Below are 19,828 nucleotides of genomic sequence, written 5' to 3' on the forward strand. Positions count from 1 at the left end.
AAGAGGTAGACTGCAGATTTATGCCCCGCCCTTCTCTCTGAATCAGACTCAGAGCAATTTATAATCTCCTGTATCTTCTCCCCCCACAACAGACACCGTGTGAGGTGGGTGGGGCTGAGAGAGCTCTCGCAGCAGCTGCCCTTTCAAGGACAACTTCTGCCAGGGCTATGGCTGACCCAAGGCCATGCTAGCAGGTGCAAGTGGAGGAGTGGGGAATCAAACCCGGTTCTCCCAGATAAGGATTCGCACACTTAACCACTGCACCAAACTGGCTCCCGCATGGAAGAACAAAGAGGAGATGCTGTTGCAGCAGCACATTTGAACAGCTGTGGAGTCAGGCGGCAGGCGTGTCAGGGAAGGAAGGGGTCAGCAACCACCCTTCTCCCCTGCACCTATTCTTAGCCCGTGAAGGAAAAAGGAGAGGACCAAAAGTACCCCCTGGAGGTTTTGGAAACAGCCTCTTCATTGAGCATTCCTCTCAGTCTCACCACTTCTGTGAGAAATGAAGGAGGGATGAGAACTGGCAATGGGGGGGGGGAGGATCTGGGAGAGCCAGGTTTAGACCCCCACCCCCTCCTCCTGAGCCAGGACTCTGTTGTCTGGGTCACCCAGGACCAGCTGCTCAGTCTGACCCACCTCACAGGGTTAATGGGGCAGTGGAGGGAGAAGTCCAGTGTGCCTCCTCCTGATCCTCAGAGGCAAGATGGGGGGAAGAAAGGAAACAGAGAGAGTGCAGCTGGGCTGCTGAGGCTGGGCATATGGGGGGAGGGGAAGGGGGTGCTGCAAAAGGGAGAAGAAGAAGATATTGGATTTATATCCCACCCTCCACTCCAAAGAGTCTCAGAGCGGCTCACAATCTACCTTCCTCCCCCACAACAGACACCCTGTGAGGTGGGTGGGGCTGGAGAGGGCTCTCACAGCAGCTGCCCTTTCAAGGACAACCTCTGCCAGAGCTATGGCTGACCCAAAGCCGAGGGCATTATAGCCACAGGAAAGACCTGCAGAGACGTATGTTCCCATGGAGGACCATGTGGAGAGAGTGAGAGGACTAAGTCAAGAGAGATGATGATGGTGATGATGATGATAGTGGTGATGATGATATTGGATTTATATTCTGTCCTCCAAATCTCAGAGTCTTAGAGCAGCTCACAATCTCCTTTACCTTCCTCTCCCACAACAGACATCCTATGAGGTGGGTGCAGCTGAGAGAGCTCTCACAGCAGCTGTCCTTTCAAGGACAACCTCTGCCAGAGCTATGGCTGACCCAAGGCCATTCCAGCAGGTGTACATGGGAAATCAAACCCAGTTCTCCCAGATAAGAGTCGGCACACTTAACCACTACACCAAACTGGCTCTCCCATAGAGGTCAGACTAGTGAGAGGCTGCAAGGAAGGGAAGAAGCATCACTTTCACAATGGGAAGAAGAAGAAAACCATCAATTTATACCCAGCCCTTCTCTCTGAATCAGAGTCTCAGAGCGGCTCACAATCTCCTTTACCTTCCTCCCCCACAAAGGACACCCTGTGAGGTGGGTGGGGCTGAGAGGGCTCTCACAGCAGCTGCCCTTTCAAGGACAACCTCTGCCAGAGCTATGGCTGACCCAAGGCCATCCCAGCAGGTGCAAGTGGAGGAGTGGGGAATCAAACCCGGTTCTCCCAGATAAGAGTCCGCACACTTAACCACTACACCAAACTGGCTCTTTAGTATCGACTTGCAAGGAAGATAACTCCTCTCCTAAAAGTCCTGTATATACAAAAAGGGATCAATTTGTATGCAAATATAATATAACTCCCCCCCCCCCCCTTTATGGTATCTCTTGGAAAAAACCTAGTCTCAGATATGATTAAATATACTTATTGGGGCTTTTGTAGATTACCTAGTACAGGGGTGGTCAACAGTAGCTCCCCAGATGTTTTTTTTGCCTACAACTCCCATCACCCCCAGCCATTGGCCATGCTGGCTGGGGCTGATGGGAGTTGTAGGCAAAAAAAAATATCTGGAGCGCTACCATTGGCCACCTCTGCCCTAGTAAATCACTCACATTCCGTCCTTGGAATCAGTTGCTTTTGTTTGTCTTTTGAGTAAAAACTAATATCATTAATTGGGTTTGCCTGTGTCCTTTACAATGTTTATACCTCCAGTGCCTGGCGTTGTCAGATCCTGCCCTCATAACAAAGCTTCTGGACTGTTTTCAAAGGCACCCCCAGGCAGAGCATGTTCTGATGTGGGTCAGGGTTCGAATGTGGGTCAGCGACAGATGAATGATTCGCAGACATGGGTCAGCGACAGATGAGCTGCAGCTGACAAAAGGCCCTCTGTGCCATCGAAGAGACCTTATCCTGGATCCAGTAGCAGCTCCAGGCTACAAGTCTGCTCCTTAGGGGAAGTGCAGCCCCCTCCAGGACAGGCTGCTTCTGCAGTCGCCAAGGAGCTGCTCCATTCAAGCACCTCCATCTCACCTGGCTTGAGCTTCAGTTATATCAGGGGTGGCCAAACTGCGGCTCAGGAGCCACCTGTGGCCCTTTCACACATATTGTGTGGCTCTCAAAGTCCCCACCGCCCCATCAGCTATCTTGAAGAAGGCATGTCTCTCTTTAAATCACTTTTCCAAGCCAAGCAAGCCAGCGGCTTGAAGAATTCATTTAAAGTTGCTTCCTTCCCACCTCTCTCTCCCTCCATCTATTTTTCCTTCCTTGCAGCTTTCAAACATCTGATATGTTTGGTGGCTCTTAAATATCTGAAATTTATTCTGGCTTGAAGAATTCATTTAAAGGTGCTTCCTTCCCACCTCTCCCTCCATCTATTTTTCCTTCCTTGCAGCTTTCAAACATCTGGCATTTATGTTTGGTGGCTCTTAAACATCTGACATTTATTCTATGTGGCTCTTACATTAAGCAAGTTTGGCCATCCCTGGTTCATACAGTTTTTGCCTCAGGAGGTATATTGGTTCCACACATGAAGGTGCCATATAGCCATCACGGCTAAAAGCCGTCAACAGATAGGTCCTGTCCTCCACAAATGTGTCTTAATCCTTTTCAAAAGCCGGCACATCTTATAGTGGTAAGCATTGCATCTTATGATGGTAAGTTCTATCGTTACTGACTGCAGAAACAACTGACATCTTGACACTGCTGAATCTCCTGCCAGTTGGTTCCTCTGGTTAAGGTACTCAGCAGACAAGGAGAAAAGTTATTGCTAGTGGTTAGCTCTGCAGTGTCATTATATGTTTCTATCATATCCTTTCCTTAGTTATTTTTCTCAGTAAAAAGTTCCAAATGCTTCTTATCACAAAGGTAACCACTCAGACAATTTTAATTGCTTTTTTCAATGTGTTAAATTCATCTTCAAGGACCAGGATGGGGCAAATGGGGTCATATTTGCACAAAAAGTGTTTTAATGGGGAAAATGGGCTTTTAATTTGTGACATTTCCTATTGAAAGAGTGAGCTTTTTTTTTAGAATAGGAAAATTTGTTTAAAACCTGGCAGTGCTTAACTGGGAAAACAAGTCCTCATTGATTTAAGGAAAGTGTTAGATATAAGTGGGTAAAAGCTTCTGAACTTAACAATAACTATTCTGATTAAGTTTAGAAATTCCTGAAATGAGCAATTAATAGAAATTAAAAGTCTATAGATACACTCAGAGGGCATTGATCCAAATAGGCAGCCATGTTGGTCTGAAGTAGCAGAACAAAATAGGAGTCGATTGCACCTTTAAGACCAGTTTAGTTTTATTCAGAACGTAAGCTTTTGTGTGCATGCACACTTCTTCAGGCGAGGAATGAGGTAACTGTAAGCAGAGCCACATACAGCTGGTGGGGTTTGGAATGCCAAGTGGTACAAAGTTAAGAACCAATAGCAGAATAGTAAAATTAACAAATTCAGAAAACCTTTGATCTGGGGGTTGAATTAGCGTGGGAAACCATAAAACAGTAACATGTCAGAATGTGAGAATGCCTGTTAGTCCAAAGCCCCTTTGGATATACAAAGTTAAGTGCACACTTCCTAAAAAATGTATCTTTTTTTTTCCAAGTTTAAAATTTTTTATTAATTAATAAAAACACAATTCTACAAACATCAACCATAACAATAACAATATCTATAACACAAGCCATCCTGTTTTGTATATGATATACAGAGTAAATATCTAGTAAAAAGCAAAATCTAAATATTTATCCGGTAATTTACAAAGTGTACTTTGGTCAGCTTGTACATAGGCAAAAAAGTGAAACCATTTCTCTATAAACATATTCTTCTCGCTTCCTTTGTCAAATGCTTCTGAATTTTGTATAGAACCAGCTATTTTATCCATCACTATTAGGTCCCAAATTTTAAGAAACCATTTACATTTAGAAGGTAGAACTGAAGCTTTCCACTGATGAGCTATTAATAATTTCGCTGCTAAAATAAGCATAGATGCCAATTCTTTCTTATGTTTTGGTATTTCCGAATTATTCCATAGGTTAAGCAATATTGATTGAGGGGAGAAGGGCACCTTATGATTTATAATACGTTCAATCGTGGGTAAGATTTTCTTCCAGAATTCCAAAACAACAGGACATTCCCACCAACAGTGGATAAATGAGCCAATATGGCCACACCCTCTCCAGCAGTTAGCATCTTTGGATCTTTTAGAATAAAAAATCTGCAGTGGTGTCAAGTACCATCTGGAGTAAATCTTAAAATTTTGTAGCCGCAAGTTCAATATAGGGGTGTGGTATAACGATGATGACCAGATGCTGGACCAATTTTCTGTTGTAATTTTAGTCCCACAATCCTTATCCCAAGCTTTTACTATTGAGCTTTCTATATTTATTTTAAAGTTACTTAGTTCTTTATAGATAATCGCAGTTTTTCCCTTGAGTTTAGGTTCCGGGTCCGTCATGGCTTCTTCAAAGGTTTTTAAAGGTCTATTCAACTGGGACAAAATGTTTGGGTTGTGTAATAAATGCTGTACCTGGTTATATTGCATCCAATTGGCCTTAAGATGGAATTTTCTTTCCAAATTTTTAACCGATCTCATTAGGTTATTTATAAATAAATGTTTGAATCTAAAAATACCTGCCTCTCTCCAGTTCTTAAAGCTTGCTTTTTCCTTTGCAGCTGGAAACCAATCCTGCCCCAAAAATACTGTTGCTGGGGAAGGATGAGGCGCTAGTATATTCCTATATTTGTCCCAAACATTCAAAGTTAATTTCAAAAATGGGTTCAATTGAATACTTGAACTACGTGAGCTAGGCCTATTCCAAATTGTTTCATATATTAAGTTTGGTTCTATAAAAGATTGTTCTATATGAACCCAGTCTTTTTCTATGTGTGGAGTCGCGTATAACAAAACATGTTTTAATTGATCCGCCAAATAATATTTTTCCAGATCTGGAAGCACCATTCTGCCTTGAGTTAAGGGTTTCACTAAGGTCGAATAGGCTATCCTATGTTTTTTCCCTGCCCATATAAAATTTAGAAACAACGATTCCCATTTTTTAAAAATCTCAGGTTTAATAACTATGGGGAGGTTTTGAAATAAAAATAAAAATGTTGGTAGGATAAAGACCTTTAGTTGCTCTATTTTTTCTAATAAACTTAATGAAAGTTTCTCACAGTCTTTGAAAGTTGTTGATATAGATTTTAATAGGGGGTCAAAGTTTTCTCTAAATAAATTCTGTAGATCCAAAGGTATTAAAATTCCTAAATGTCTAAAGTGGGATTTGACCCATTTAAAATTAAATTTGTAAAAAATGTATCTTGCTTTGCAAAAAACCTATCAGTGGGAAAGCACATCAGTAGAACTTGTGAGGAAGCCCACACCACATCGTGGAAGGGAAGGAAGGCTGTAATGCCCAAGGTAGCATCAAAGAGCACACACACCTCCTTTCCTCAGTGCTCTGGTTCCAATCTATGTGAGCCCAACCTGTGGCTTATTTTTCAGGGCTTAAAAATCCAGTTTTCAGAGAATCCTACGGATGTGGAGGCGGGGCCAGCCGCAGCTCCGCAGCAGTGTGTGTAAAATCAGGCAGAAGCACTGCAGGAAAGAGGAGTGTGAGACTGGGGCAAGACTAGTGGGGCATCGGCCTTACAGCATCATGTATAGCAGGGGTGGCCAACGGTAGCTCTCCAGATGTTTTTGCCTACAACTCCCATCAGCCCCAGCCAGCATGGCCAATGGCTGGGGCTGATGGGAGTTGTAGGCAAAAAACATCTGGAGAGCTAATGTTGGCCACCCCTGATGTATAGTTTGGGCCTTGCCATGATCTGAAAGTGTGTGTTCCCTTCCCTTTAGTCCTAAGTGACCACAAAGATTAATTTCTTTTCTATTTGCTGGTCAACCATAACAATTTGATCTTTTGGAGCTTCAACATTGTTGATTTGCAGGGGCACGTATCCTGCAGTCAGCTTCCACTAGTTGTAAAAAAAAGTTATGTTAGCACAAGTGGGCTGTGTTTGAAATTGCAGTAAGCTCTCACACAAGCAAAGTCTCCTTGTACTCAATGACGCATTGCCACTTGTGCAAGCAACACAGTGTTTCTCTAAATGCAGGGCTTCTTTGTAGAAAAAGTCCAGCAGGAATCATTTACACATTAGGCCACACCCCCTGATGCCAACCCAGCCAGAACTGCGCTCCTGCTGAAAAAAAACCCTGTCTAAATGTATGTCTGCATGTCCAGATTTAAAATTCTTAGTCTGAAATGCAGATACAGAACGCATTTTCATGATAAGCAGTCACAATTGCACAAGGATCATGCCCGGCATAGCAAAGCTGGTTGTGTACTAATGGAACACCATTTATTTAGAGATGAACTCCACTGACGTTTTGTTAGATACGCACCCATCCTTATATCTGCTTTTCAACCAAAGCTATTTGTGAAAAAAGAATAAAAGCACTGTTCAATATCGATTGATGCCCCTTGAATGGAAAGAGACAGCCAGCGACTGCAAATCGAAGGAGCTGATAAATCCATGCCCCCACTCCAACGTTGTCAATGAAATACAGGAGATTTTTTTTTTTTGCTCCACTCCAAAAGGAGAAGCGAGGATCATGCCAACCTAACCTCCATCCATTTCTGCAATCCAAGCACCAGCTCATCGGCAGGATGGTTTTAAACTCCCTGCCTCTTCGGGTTCCACAAACAGAACTTTGCAGGGCAAAGAAGATCAAGAGCCCTCCAGTTGTTGTTTTCATACTTTCACCACAGACGTTCTGCTCCGCACAAGATACCCTGGCTTTAATTGGCACTCTTTCCATCTTGGGAGCTGCTGTGATGCTTTTGTTATTGAGCTGGCTAAGAGCATCCAAGAGGCAGCCCTGATGGAAGGGCTCTCTAATGGAGGAAGGGAGATCAACTGAAGCAACATTTCTTAGAAAAAAAGTAAATGAGAAAGGCAAAACCCTCCACAGCGGCAAGAGTCGGGAACAGTGTCCACTTGGGATGCCAGTCAAATGCCTGCTGAGATGTGCATTCCCAGATGCAGCTTGCTTCTCTAGGGCACTTTAGCCCAGGAAAACAACATTTGCTCTTCTGCCAGAAAGTCTTCAGGCAGACATTAGCAATAGGGTCAAATATATCCCCGGAAGGTCATGCCAGGCTAGCCAACACCCTGGTAGGACCTTGGAAGGTCTACAGCAGCAAGAAGGTCCTGTAACTTTCCTGACCAATATGGTGTGAAAGCACAAGGCAGCCAAGCTCAGCCCAAGTTAGAGCTGTCTATTGAGACAGCAGGAGGAACCAGAGACATCCATAAAGAACTCCATAAAGCATGGAGAACTGTCCAAGTTGGTTTTTGAAAGGCGCTGAACCCAGCTGAGGGTTGAGGTGGGGAACAGGTCTCCCCACCCTTTCCTGCAGTCACAGCAGGGCTCCTGATCTTGCCAAGTTCTACAACGTTGTGAGACTGGACTGCAGGAAGCCTTGAGGTGCCAGGGGCGTGCCCCCCATTGGTCCTGGTCCACCAACTTCTTTGCTCCTGGAGAGTCTGGGAGTGCTGGCGGTGGACAGGTCCACCCCATGGGTTCCTGATCTACCCAAGCCACTGTATCTTGAATTGGAGCTCGCTGTTATGAAGCAAGCAGAAGATCTTCTGGTGGATCTCCAAGGGTATGTGGTGCCTCAGGAATACCAGGGACCATTTGAGTGTATTCCTTTCAAGTTTCTCCCCATGTCAAAACTGGGCCAGAGGAAGCCCTGATAGACTACTAGAAACTGGAGTGAGGCCTTTATGACCTCTAGTTCAACAAGAGCAGAGGCAGTGGGAGGGAGGGGGCTAAAGTGCCATTTCCTGGCTGATTGGCCAGCCAGCTACCATATCCAGTCAAACAAGTAACAACACAGGAAGTCTATGAAACTAATGGTATAATAGGCCAAACTATCAGGTCATCCAAGCATACGTAATACTGAGTAGAGCTTTTGTGAACCCAGCTCACCAACTGCTCACCGATACAATTTCACAAGGAAATTGGACTCTCTCTGGTCTGCATTAACTTCAAAGACTGAACTTGGATCTGTCTCTTTAAAAACTTGAGGGTCTCCCTATTGGCCTACTGCTAATTTCTTTGCAGTTTCACTGCCCTTCAACTGTATTTCCATGTCAGTTTGGTGCAGTGGTTAAGTGTGTGGACTCTTATCTGGGAGAACCAGGTTTGATTCCCCACTCCTCCACTTGCACCTGCTAGCATGGCTTTGGGTCAGCCAAAGCTCTGGCAGAGGTTGTCCTTAAAAGGGCAGCTGCTGTGAGAGTAGGGTTGCCAAGTCCAATTTAAGAAATATCTGGGGACTTTGGGGGTGGAGCCAGGAGACTTTGGGGGTGGAGCCAGGAGACACTGGGGGCGGAGCCGAGACCAAGGGTGTGACAAGCATAATTGAACTTCAAGGGAGTTCTGGCCATCACATTTAAAGGGACTGCGCAAATTTTTAAATGCCTTCCTTCCATAGGAAATAATGAAGGATAGGGGCACCTTCTTGTGGGGCTCATATAATTGGACCCCCTGGTCCAATCTTTTTGAAACTTGGGAGGTATTTTGGGGAGAGGCACTAGATGCTATACTGAAAATTTGGTGCCTCTATCTCAAAAAACAGCCCCCCCCCCAGAGCCCCCGATACCTGCAGATCAATTCCCCATCATTCCCTATGGGAATCGTTTGTGGAGGTGCATGATGGCTCTGGGGGCGGGGCTTCCCCTGCCGGCCAGCTGGCTGGGGGAGGGGGGAAGCCTGTAACACCGGGGGATCCCCCGCTGGGACCTGGGGATTGGGAAGCCTATGTGAGAGTCCTCTCAGCCCCACCCACCTCACAGGGTGTCTGTTGTGGGGGGGGGGAAGGTAAAGGAGATTGTGAGCCGCTCTGAGACTCTTGAGATTTGGAGTAGAGGGCGGGATATAAATCCAATGTCTTCTTCCTCAGCTCCTTCTGCACATGTCATCATCAAGGTTGCCAACTGACCATTAAACCTCTAATTCACTTGCTCCTGTGCCCTCAGCAGCTCCCGGATCAGCAGATGAAGCTTTTTTCCCAGGCAAGAAATAAAACATGGGTAACATCTGCTGGCATTTGATATATGAGGTTGGAGTAGGTTTTGCAGAGACCATGGACTGCCAAAGAGGCAAACAAGTGGGTTTTAGATCAAATCAAGCCTGAACTCTCCTAGAGGCAAAAAAGACTAACCGGAGGCCATCGTACTTTGGTCAGAGACAAGAAGCCTCGTTGGAACAGACAATAACATTAGGGCAAGTTGAAGGAAGCAGGAACAGAGGAAGAGCCAATGTGAGATGGATGGACGCCATCAAGGAAACCACTTAGACCGTGCTTTGCAATACCTGAGGAAGGCTGTTAAGGACAAGACCTCTGGGAGGTCATTACTTGATAGGGTTGCCATCAGTTGACAGCACTTTCTGCACACACCTGCTGCAGTTAAGGGAGAGAAGCAGTGGCTTGCCAAGAACGTCTTGGCCTGAGGGGAGATCTGTTTATGCTCACAGGCCCTCAGCCCAAAGCGAACGCTGCAAAGAAACAGTTGCAGCTGTATTTGCAAGACTCCAATCAAACATGTACTTAACTATTTGAAGAGCTGTCACTTAAAGGAGGGCAGAGGAGAGGACTCACAATCGTGGCTTTAAATGATGGGCTGGAAGGCCTTGGTTGGATATTGGAGGAGTGGAGGGGTTACAGTCAGAGTTGTTCAACAGTGGAATCAGCTGCCTAGGGAGGTGATGAACTTCCCCTCACTGGCATCTTCAAGCAGCGGCTGGATGAACACTTGTCGGGGATGCTCTAGGTAGGCTGACCCTGCATTGAGCAGGGAGTTGGGCAAGATGGCCCGGATGGCCCCTTCCAACTCTGAGATTCTATGCAAGTTTGCCTGTGAAAAATACAAGGCCTTCCATTTCTTTGAGAGCCAGCTGTGATGTAGTGGTTAAGAGCAACGACTCTAATCTGGAGAAGCAGGTTTGACTCCCCGCTCGTCCACCGCGTGAAGCCTGCTGGAGTGACCTTGGGCCAGTTACAGTCACTCAGAGCCCTCTCAGTCCCACTTATTTCACAGGGTGCCTGTTGTGGGGATAGGAAGGTGATTGCAAGCTACTCTGAGACGCCTTTGAGTAGTGAAGGGCAGGGTATACAAGGGTGGGATACTCCTTAACTCATCCTTCCCCTGCACTTGTTGATGTACACATAGATGCACATATACCCTGGGCGCTGACTTCATGCTGGCCGAGGACCTGCCTACCTTAGGGACCACCTCTCCCCATATGTTCCTCAGAGAGCACTGAGATTTAGTTCCCAAAATCTTTTAAAAATCCCTGGACCAAGAGAGGCTAGATTGAAAACGAGGGAGCAAGCCTTCTCAGTAATGGCTCCCCGATGGTGGAATCAACTACCAGAAGAGGTGTGAGCCCTGCGAGACCTGAATCAGTTTCGCAGGGCTTGCAAAACCGCCCTCTTTCAGCTCGCTTTTGAGACGGAACCCAGCTAAATGACATCTAACCATCCTGTACGTATTCTGAATTGTAGCACCTTAATTAATAATTTATCTGGCACAACTGTTTATCTAACTTTTAACTTAATTTATAAATGAAATTCAATTATATTTTAACTGTTTTTATATGATTGTATTCTACTGTAAACATGGTATACACCATGCTCTGTGAGCCTCTCTGAGCCTGCCTTTGGCGGGGGAGGGCGGGATACAAAAATAAACTTATTATTATTATGCTAAGACCCCCATGGCGAGTCCTTGAGGGAAACAAAGGCAGATGGTTGCAGTCTCTCCATCCTCCTGCCCTAAGGCATGCAACGTGTGGAAATTGTATTTTGTGAATAAGCACAACATGTGTGGAAATCGTCCTCTAGTCGTAACTTCATGACCCAAGACTTTCATTTGCTCTGAGATGGTTTATGGCAGGTGTACATCATTTTGTTGGGCTGTCAGCACTGAGATCTGCCCAAGTCGGTCCTCAGGACAACTGGAAACAAAAATCAACTTGTCTAGAAAGCTTCCAAGCCTTCTGCCCATTTGTCACCGCTGTGCTACGAACGATGTGCACAGCGACTAAAACACACTTTGGGAAACAAAGCACAGCTTTTAATCATTTGGAGAAGCCAAACTAGAGCCAGGTAAAAAGCTCACCCTTTACATACGAAGGAGTTGCACCAGCATAAGCCATAGAAATGCATGCAGCCGCCTGATGTTGTCTATTCTGACTGGCAGGTTTTTCACATTTCCTGCCTCCTGGTTCTCTAAAATGGAAGTGCCGGGATTGGGCCTGGGACCTTCTGCATGCCAAGCAGAGGATCTGCCCAGCCATGGCTCCTCCTATCAGGTAATCCCCACCTTCCACCTGCAAAGAGACCCCACGGTATATTTTATGTATTATAGTGCTCTGCTGCAAGACTTCTTGTAAAGTTTTATATGAAGACGTGGCATCTAAATATTTGAAATAAACTGTGCTTCATACTGTTACATTCCAGTTTAACTGCACTGTAATGTGTGAAGGGATGAATCGATATTGCAATAAATTTTGGAGCCTTGTAAAAACTGAGCTGATTTCAGGAAGTGTTTATTCACAAAATATACTGCAAGATCCAGGGCAAAACAGACTGTGCAAAGAAAGATCTATTTCCAGCTTGTTCTTATGGGGCTCAGCTCCTCCTCTCTCCTTTTAGATTAAATAATGGGCCATTGCTGGAAGAAAAGGCTAGCTTTAATATTCTGTTATGTAGTCCATTATGTAATAAGTAAAATAGCCTCAAAAACAGATGTTGACCCTAAAACTCATAGCCCCATTTTAACCAGCCCTCTGATCAAACAGCACGCCAAAGCAAAACACAGTAATAAGTCATAAACAAAAATACAAAACTGTGCTGCCCAAAAATTCGCTTATATCACAATAAATTGTATTCAAACATATCTCACACAATCAACACAATCGAAAGTGCAGACGGATGAACGGAGCCCAGCTCCAGCAAGAATATCTCAGTTCAATTCATCCCGTTCTGACAGAAGATAAAATAAAGTCCAAGTCCTGGAATGAAGTGCAGTTGAGAGAAAGTCATGTACCGTTTTGCTCTTGATAAAGCGTGAACTGCCTTAGGGCGGTTCTTCAAAACGCACAACAAGTATAGTCGACAGACGCGTTGAGAGATTGAAGTTGGATTTCTCCGGCGATTGAAGAGGAGTGAGGTGAAGAGTTGACACTGTTGCCCCACCACCCCCTTTGAACGGACTTTCACCCCACTGCTCTTTTGCACCTTTTCCCTCCTTTTTAGGGCTTGGACTTTATTTTATCTTCTGTCAGAACGGGACCAATTGAATGGAGATATTCTTGCTGGAGCTGGGCTTCATTCATCCTTCTGCACTTTTGGACTGTGTTTTGTGAGAGATGTTTGAATACAATTTATTGTGATGGAAGCGATTTTTGGGCCACAGTTTTGTATTTTTTTTCCTCTCTGATCAAACAGAGCTTTAGATGAACTACTCACACTGCTTGAGGCCCTGCTCCAAAATTCACAGAGATGCAGGTAACCCAATCCTACAGACAGAGGCACTCCTGTTTAAGACATGGAAACAGCAGCTGGAGATGGTCATGGAAACTCTCCAGCATATCTGCCTGCTGCTCTCCATAGGCTGGTGCTCAGATGGCTTTGAGATGGGATGGGCTTCTATGGCTTCAAATTAAGGACTAGGGTGTCATTCTGCTTGGAGTAATCACAAAGCACTGGGCTAGTGCAAGAGTGCCACTCCTGCCCTTTTCCACAAGTGGGATGGAAGAATCGCTCCATTTTCTGCTCTCCGGTGCCACCGGCACCTCACCATCCATTGCCAAAGCACTGCGGCTGTTTCTGCATCGAGAGCTACTCTTGCAGGTTGTCATTTCTGGTTGCCGTGGCTACGGGGATTAGCAAGAGCTCCATCCTGGAGTGGGGGGCAAGGAAGGAGGGGCAAAATGTGCTCTCCAGGGGCAACAGGTGCATCTAAATCCTTAGTACTGCTATGCTTTCAGTCTCCAATGCTCCAACCGAACAACCAACTCCAGGGCCGCATCTGAAAAGTGTACTTGGACTGATTCACCTCTTGTATATCAAACCTAAGGCTGAAAAGAAGGCAGGGATTTCTGAGAGTGCAGACTGCCTTATTTCTGGTCACAGTTCTTCCCATCTTTGCCAAGAGTCCCACGAATGTCTCTGCTGAAAATCCTTAGAAGATGCAAAAGAGTCACTCTGTCAGCTCTCATTGCAGACGTGCAGGGCTTGGTGTGCGCCAGCTCCTCAGTGGCTGGTTCACCACTTGATAACCCAGCAACAAGCTGAGGTTCAGATGTGCAAACGGGGCCATCTTGGACCAAAGCCAGGTGTTGCTTTTGCACGACCATGGTCATGATGCTTCTCTGTGGAATCATTCCCAACCTTCAAGTGCCCCCTCCATCAAGACCAGGCTCTCTCCTGTCCCTCAGTTGCACTGAAGCAAGCCCATCTGGTGTTGGCAACCTGTGCTCAAGGCAAGCTGCCAAACCCTCCGTGTGACTTTCAGCCAGTCACTCTTTTCCAGCTTGAACTACTTCACATACATATATATATATATGGCACTGAGTGGTGAACTGCAGTACTGCAGTCCAAGCTCGCTGCTCATGACCTGAGTTAGATCCCAGCAGAAGCTGGGTTCAGGTAGCTGGCTCATGGTTGACTCAGCCTTCCATCCTTCCGAGGTCAGTCAAATGAGTCTCCAGCTTGCTGGAGGGAAAGTGTAGATGACTGGGGAAGGCAATGGCAAACCACCCCCTAAAAATTCTGCCTTGAAAACGTTGCAAAAGCAACCTCACCCCAGAGTCAGAAATGACTGGTGCTTGCACAGGGGACTACCTTTACCGTTTTAAAGTATAAAGGGGAGAAACCATGACTGCTAAAAGAGCCAGAAAAAAAATGTAATAATTATATTCCAATCGATTATTGCCAGTGAGTGCCAGAGAGCCCCCTCTCTGATACCCCCACCCCCAGAAAATCTATGAGTCTTGGGCATTCAGAACAGGGTTGGGGTGAACTGAGGCATTTGGGGGTTTTAAGCAGTCTCTTCTCCCCATAATGCTGCTGATAGCCAGCAGAGAACAGCTTCATGGTGCTCCCCACAACTCTGAAGATAAAACTTGCTTTCTTCCGACTATCCCCCCCCCCAAAAAAAAACAAAAAAAACCCAAATCAGAAATAGGAATCGACCTCTAAATTCAAGAGTTGGCTGCCTCCTTTTCACAATTTGAAGGGACCCCTAATCATGGACCTCCCACCTTTGCATCTAGTTTGGGAGTAATATAGCTCCAAACTAAGCATCTGTGATATGTGAGGGAGGGAGGGAGGAATCATAGTCCAGCGGGAAGAATGGGATATCACCCCCTTCCTTCAGCCCTCAACGCCCTTTTGCTTATAATGTATACCAGATTCCACCTTGCAAGTAGAAGAAAAAGAAGATATTGGCTTTATACCCCATGTGCTCCTTGCTCCACCCCAATTTCATAGATACAGACCTTGAAAACAAATTCTGTTAGCTTTGGAGCAATCTCCTCTAGGTATTTGTGTGCCGTTTCATGGATTAAAACATCCTCACAGGGGGGCCACCCAGGGATGGGACAGGCTTTTCTGTAAACCTGGGGGGCTCCCAGATTTGCTGGAAAAAATTGTAAGCTTAAAAGAGAGAGGTGAAGAAAGACCACAAGAGCTAAAAAGTGCAGAGATCTTAGTAGCCTATCTTGCAAGATCTAGGCCACTGCTATGGAGTGCCAAGCCAACCCCAGACAACACAGTCTACTAGGGTCTGACTTTGCAAAAGACTTTCTTGCAAAGTCTCAGCACTTTTAAAAGTAATTAATCTCCTTTGGAGGTGAAGTGGAACTAAAGGAGGCATTAGGGCCGGGAGGGAAGAGACTACAGGGCTGTGATGGAGGGGAGGGAAAAGAACAATCAGCAAAGATGATATTGGATTTATATCCTACCCTCCACTCCAAAGAGTCTCAGAGCGGCTCACAATCTCCTTTACCTTCCTCCCCCAACAGCAGACACCCTGTGAGGTGGGTGGGGCTGAGAGGGCTCTCACAGCAGCTGCCCTTTCAAGGATAACCTCTGCCAGAGCTATGGCTGACCCAAGGCCATGCTAGCAGGTGCAAGGGGAGGAGTGGGGAATCAAACCCGGTTCTTCCAGATAAGAGTCTGCACACTTAACCACTACACCAAACTGGCTCTCAACTCTCAAAGAGTAGAGGGGGAAGAGGGAAAGCAGAGGCCAGTAGGGGGAGAGAGAAATGCCAGCTGGAAGAAATGTTCAAGCGCCAAGAGCAGGAAAATCTGGATCCAATGAGGGAGGGGGGAATCATAGTCCTGTGGGAAGACTGGGATATCACCCCCTTCCCTCAGCCCTCAATGACCTTTTGCTTATAATGTATACCAGATTCCATCTTGCAAGTAGAAGAAAAAGAAGATATTGGATTTTTACCCCGCCCTTTGCTCTGAATCTCAGAGCGGCTCATGATCTCTTTTACCTCCCCACCCCCGACCCACAACAGATACCCTCTGTGAGGTGGGTGGGGTTGAGAGACCTCTCCTGGAAGCTGCCCCTTTCAAGGACAGCTCTGAGATAGCTATGGCTGGCCCAAGGCCATTCCAGCAGCTGCAAGTGGAGGAGTGGGGAATCAAACTCAGTTCTCCCAGACAGGAGTCCATGCGCTTCACCACTACACCAAACATTGCTTGATTCAAATTCAACCTGTGCACTTGAAAGCTCTTGTGATTAAAAGTCAGATAAACTAATGAAAGACAATTTCACCCCTGAGGTTCCTTGCGCAGTCAGTTCAACAGGGGATCAAGAGGGGATGACAGCTGGGTGATTCAGCCCCTGCTGCTCTGTCTGCAAAAAGTCCCTGGGGTTCGGCCCAAACATCTCCAGTCAAAGGCTCTCAAGGTAGCAACCGCTAGGCAAGACTCTTCTCTGCCTGAAACCTTTGAGGGCAGCTGCCAGTCAGACTGGACAGGGGTAGGCCAGATGGCCCGCTGCTGTGACTGAGCAGAAGGCAGGTTCATGGCACATGTGCAGCTGACATTTTGAACCAGTAAGGCCTGTTTGCCCCAACCTGGATGGCCCAGGCTAGCCCAATCTTGTCATGTCTCAGAAGCTAAGCCCCCGGCTGCTACTGGGATGGGTGACCGCCAAGGAACAGGAGGGTCATGATGCAGAGGGAGGTATCGGCAAACCACCTCTGAATTTCTCTAGATCTTGAAAACCTCATGAGGTCACTGTAAGTCAGCTGCGACTTGACGGCACTCCCCACCACCACCAAGACCCCCGTTAAACTCAACAGGCATTCACCTCCCTGCCAGAGGAAGAGCAGAAACCAACCAGGCCCCACCTCCAGGGCCAGATTCAGCACCACCTTCTGCTACTGGAGGGGGGGGAGGGCAGAAAGCTGCAGGGCACCCGTCTGCTGTGCCTGGCTTCAGCTGAGACTTCCTTCTCGAGGAAGGATTTGCAGCCAGAATTGTCCTTTCCAGCAGGCCACTCCAGCAGCCAGGCTTGCTTAAAGAGTGGGCTAAAATGACGACCAACATGCAGCACGGCATCACTTGTTTTACTGAATTAAGAAATGGGAAGTCCCTTCGCTGTTCCAAAGGGTTTTATTTCCTTCCATGGAGTCGCTGAAAGTTCTGGGGTTCAGCCCTTTCCGTTTCTGCCAAAGGCACCCTACGGCTCTGCACCTTTGCTTTCTTGCAGAACAGCTCGGGTTGGCCCAGGCATGGGGGCTACGAGAAAGCAAAGCGGAGGCAGGTCAGTGTGTTAAAAAATACATTTTTTTTGTTGTGTAAAATCTCACAAGGGTAACAACTCGCACCTGAGCTTGGATGGAAGAAAAACGACAGAGAATAAAACATTCGTCCTCTCTTCCGCCACTAGGTTCACATGGTTCCTAAAGAGTCAAAAGGTTGGGAGCTGCATTTTTTGTGGGGGAGGGGGGGATACACAAATGCAGAGAACACAATTACTGACTCTGCGGCACTTGGAAGTTGGGGGTCACCCGCATAGTCACCCCACCCCCATTCCTTGCATCTAACCATCATTTTTTGGCAAATCCTTGGATCCCAAATCCATCCAGAAAGTCCCCAAAGTCTCTTCTCTTTCCTGCCCTGAAGAAACTGAGGAAAGACCAGCAACACAGCTAGGCAGTCTGGGTTATGTATTTCAGGAGCAGCCATACAAATTTCTGATCCCAAATTGGATTATTGGGTTGTCATAGAATCATAGAGTCAGAAGGGACCTCCAGGGTCATCTAGTCCAACCCCTTGAACAGTGCAGGAAACTCACAAGCTCCTCCCCCTAAGTTCACAGGATCTTCATTGCTGTCAGATGGCCATCTAGCTTCTGTTTGAAAACCTCCAAGGAAGGAGAGCCAACCACCTCCCGAGGAAGCCTGTTCCACTGAGGAGACCGCTCTAACGGTCAGGAGGTTCTTCCTGATGCTGACCCAGAAACTCTTCTGATTTAATTTCAACCCACTGGTTCTGGTCCTACCTTCCGGGGCCACAGAAAACAATTCCACACCATCCTCTATATGACAGCCCTTCAAGTACTTGAAGATGGTGATCATATCACCTCTCAGTCGTCTCCTCTCCAGGCTAAACATCCCCAGCTCTTTCAACCTTTCCTCATAGGACTTGGTCTCCAGACCCCTCACCATCTTCGTCACCCTCCTTTGGACCCGTTCCAGCTTGTCTATATTCTTCTGAAAATGTGGTGCCCAAAACTGAGCACACACTCCAGGTGGTCTTACCAGAGCAGAGCAAAGCTAATCATAAGACATTCCTTTCTTTAAAAGCCATCTACAGCCACCAGGGTGAGTCTTACCCTCATCACTCAACCACTCCACTCCACTCCACTTTATTTAAATATTTATACCTCAGTTTCTCTTTTGGCTCAAGTCTGAAGCATTCCTCCAGCTTAAACGGCTCTTCCATTCAGGGACAATCCTTCTGCATCAGAGGAAAACTCCTCAGGCTGGAAGAAATCCCCTTGGAAGATGGCTGGATCCACCCCACCCCATGACTGATTCCAAAGGTGGCTCTGGCAGATAACATGCGCAGCCAAGCCAGGGCATCCAGAGGCTGGTTCCTTTGGGGTGAAGATGGATTTTTTCAGTACTGGAAACAGCAAATGTAGTGGTGTTGGCCATCACGGCCATTTGCGGGCAAACTACACATTTCCTAAAGCAGAGAACTACCAATGGGGAGTGAAATCTGGCACACTTACTGGAAGGCAACAGGAAGGAGATTCCAGGTGTCCAGGCACGACAAGCAAGTGGGACAGCAGTACCCAACAGTGGGGGATGGAGACAGGTAATGATCTCACCAGCCTGCCCCAGTTACCCCTGCTCTGAACCACTAACTGTGGAGCTGCACGCCACTGAAGGGTATCCCCTCCCCACCTCCAGCCCTGTCCCCATAAAGGACACTCAGCATTGCTCATGCTCGGCTGCCAGCAAACCACTTTATAGACGTTTCACAGCAATCCCCAATTAGCAAACATTCTTTTAGGCAGCCATTAAAAGCACATGTTAACTTGTAAATTGAGCCGCTCCTGTTGAGTGCTGTCAATCAGCAGGGAAACTAAGTGTTGACTTGGCTTGGAGCTCTGAGCACTGCGCACACGCACACACACACACACAAAAGAGACATCTGGGGAAGGCGGAGGGCAAGATGCAGCAACAAAACACAACATTCTGAGGGGGGGGGGGGAGCATTTGTCCTGCTGCTCACCTATCCGAGCAGCTTTCAGTCACATGGCACAACTCTGAGCATTTCCTGGTTTGCAGAAACAGGCCAGGAGACACAGCGGGATTCCAGATGGCCTAAAGAGGTGGGGTGGGGGTCTGTACTTATTAAGCATGTCTACAGATGGAAAGCACATTTGCCTGGTTACTACAAGGCGATAGAATCAGAAGAGTTGGAAGGGACCTCCAGGGTCAGTAACACTCGAAAACCATAGATTTAGCCAAAGCTAGACCCCCCCACTCCCCACCTCCCCATATTCACATATTTCCCCCTTCACTGCAATCCCAGGAACTGATGCCCACAAACAGAATGAGCCTCCTGTAGTTGGCTTTTCTCTCACTCCGTGTTTGGAATATCCCCAAAAGGTGTTAAACCCACAAAGGGGAACAGTGAAGATCCCTGCAATGGATGGGCATTTGAAAAAAAGATTTGGCACATTCCAGATTCACATATTTCTGAAGTCTAACCTGCAAGGCCATTAATCGGTTTTCGGCAAACATGTCCCCACCTACCCCAGACCTTTATAGCACTCAGCGGATAAGTT

This window comes from Heteronotia binoei, chromosome 19 (genome assembly GCF_032191835.1).
Source record: "Heteronotia binoei isolate CCM8104 ecotype False Entrance Well chromosome 19, APGP_CSIRO_Hbin_v1, whole genome shotgun sequence".
Taxonomy (NCBI): domain Eukaryota; kingdom Metazoa; phylum Chordata; class Lepidosauria; order Squamata; family Gekkonidae; genus Heteronotia; species Heteronotia binoei.